This window comes from Pseudochaenichthys georgianus, unplaced genomic scaffold (assembly GCF_902827115.2).
Source record: "Pseudochaenichthys georgianus unplaced genomic scaffold, fPseGeo1.2 scaffold_601_arrow_ctg1, whole genome shotgun sequence".
NCBI lineage: Eukaryota > Metazoa > Chordata > Actinopteri > Perciformes > Channichthyidae > Pseudochaenichthys > Pseudochaenichthys georgianus.
Window position 1 is genome coordinate 84,152 of NW_027263159.1, and position 2,401 is coordinate 86,552.

Genomic DNA, 2,401 nt, shown 5'->3' on the forward strand with positions numbered 1-2,401 from the left:
ACTTACAAAGGGGGCACCCAGATTTGAACTGGGGACATCTTGATCTGCAGTCTAATGCTCTACCACTGAGGTATAGCCCGTATGACTTAAAGAGTTCAGACACATACTTATAGGCTGGACATTACTGTAAAGCTCAAATGACCAGAAGTCAAAAGCCACGTAAGCTAAAAACGAAATATTTCACATTCGCTTGGTTTCATGTTGAAGGGCCATAATAGTGTTGTTCCTCGTTTCAAATGTTCACTGACTTTGATGGACTGTTTGTTGAGAAGTACTGTTGGAAATGTTGAAAGCCCATTGACCCATCATTATGTCGATCCCTCAAGGTGCACCATCCAGGTGTACTTTGACGGACAGCTTTTTGTGAAGTACATTAGGAAATGAGGAACAATTGATTTCCTAAAGCGAGACAAGCTAGCCAGGAGTCGAACCTGGAATCTTCTGATCCATAGTCAGACGCGTTAACCATTGCGCCACTAACCCTTTGATTTCTTGCTTTCGTAGCAGCTTTTAAACTGTATAAAATGAACTAACGCTGTGTGCGTGATGTGAACGATAGTGTGGCTATGGGCGGAACATTTCACTGGCAAAAAATCTGATATGTGAGACAGATCTGCCAGTCACTGTTAGCCGAACAGCTGAAAACCGGCCTTTTGAGATCAGTGGCCAATCGATCGGTGCATCTCTAATTAAAATATCTAATATCTTGTGCTAAATTTGAAAAAAAACACGTCTTTATCAATTACCAAGTCTTCAACTTCTGAGTCTGAATGCAGTCAATAGTCGAGTCGAGTCATGGGTCTGAGTCCTGTACTTGAGTACTACAACACTGACATTCTCTCATTGTATATTTGAATATTTAATGTCCTTTTAAACGTACTAATGTACATGTCATCTCCTTTACAAGAACGAGGCCCACTCAGATTACTTACAACATCTGACAGATATATCATTGCAAATTGACAAACATCTTGCAAATTAGGTACTTTTTCAGAATGAAATATTTTGATTATAATGGGACCACTAATGGGAAATTATTGTGACATGTGAGAGATAAATGCCACCTGGAAGGTCACCAAGGTTATGTTTCTCTGGTTTCCAGTATTTTCACACGCAGTTATCTGCCAGTGGAATAGGAACGTAAGTTACATTCGGTTGTTCTACCAGGAACAGGAGAATCTACAGTACCTTATTAACGCAGTTCCTGTAGGCTTCTCCATCAATGTGTCACCCATCTGCATATCAACTTAGACTCATACAAATGTAGCATATAAAATGCTGTTCCTTTAAGTCTCTTGCTTTTGTTAAATGTATAAAGTATAGCTCTTTTACAAAAGGTAACGTGTTCAATTCCAATTTATTTCTGAGCAAATATACGAATCCAACTTGTGCTGCATTTCATTATCATGTCTGGGTTTTTGTGTATGACCTGTTGAATTACCAGTATTCAACAAGTGTTATGTGCAGAGCAAAACCAACCATGAACCACATTGTTGCATTCATTCTTTTTCAGGAACGTGGTTCTTCTACAGAGCCTCGTTAGCTTATTGTGCTACATGTCACAACCTTTTGACTGAATGTATTTACAATGTAGCATAAGGTCAAGACGATGTGATATTAAGGACAACAAGCTAGCTTAGCTCTAAACAGAACCTCGTTCTTATGCATGTGCAGTAGCATCTGATATACAAGGAACTGCTCGACTGAGGTTTATTTCACTAAAGCTGTTCCAATGTATAGCCATTGCCTTCTGGGTGAAGGAGCATGTCACCCAGTGCAGAGGTGTGTCTCAATGACATGTTTGTAATAATACAAATAAAAAAATACATGGTATGAAGGCAATATATTCCATGATTTTGTTGCATGGATGAAAATGTTTCGTATCTTGTATTTTGAGGTGATACTGTGACGCATAAATAAAAAACAAAACGGTTTTAATTAGGTCAACTAAAATATGCGTCACATCCTGCTCCGGTCCCGCGCCAGCGCCTTTTCTTGGAGGTGAATAACCCCCGGCTCGATGAGCGAACTATGGATAAATCAAAGAAAAGTACCGGAGGAACACAGGATTTAATTATGTGTGGACAGAGTTATATGCTTTCACAGCTAACGATGCTAGTTTACCGGTATGTTTGATATGTAGAGAGAAGTTGTCAACGGTGGTGCAGCCTTTACGTATCGAGGAACAACACGGGAGAGGAAGACAGCTGACGATCTTCAGTCATAATTCAATGGGGTATGTAATTTATTTCAGAAAACACTTTTTGTTATATTCCATGGAATGCTCTTAACGTCCCGATAGCAATGAATATATTAAATGCTTTGACAATAAATACATACAAAAATTAATCTCTGGAAGCTGTAGTACTGTAAAAAGCACGACCAATCATCTGAGCCGGCC

At 39.2% G+C, this 2,401-nt stretch overlaps 1 non-coding gene across 1 annotated transcript; it reads right to left on the bottom strand.

The window, feature by feature from the left end:
- Positions 1 to 410: 410 nt before the first annotated feature.
- Positions 411 to 483, bottom strand: trnah-aug (transfer RNA histidin (anticodon AUG)). Its single transcript has one exon. It is a non-coding gene; the product is annotated as a tRNA-His (tRNA).
- Between the last annotated feature and the right edge of the window lie 1,918 nt (positions 484 to 2,401).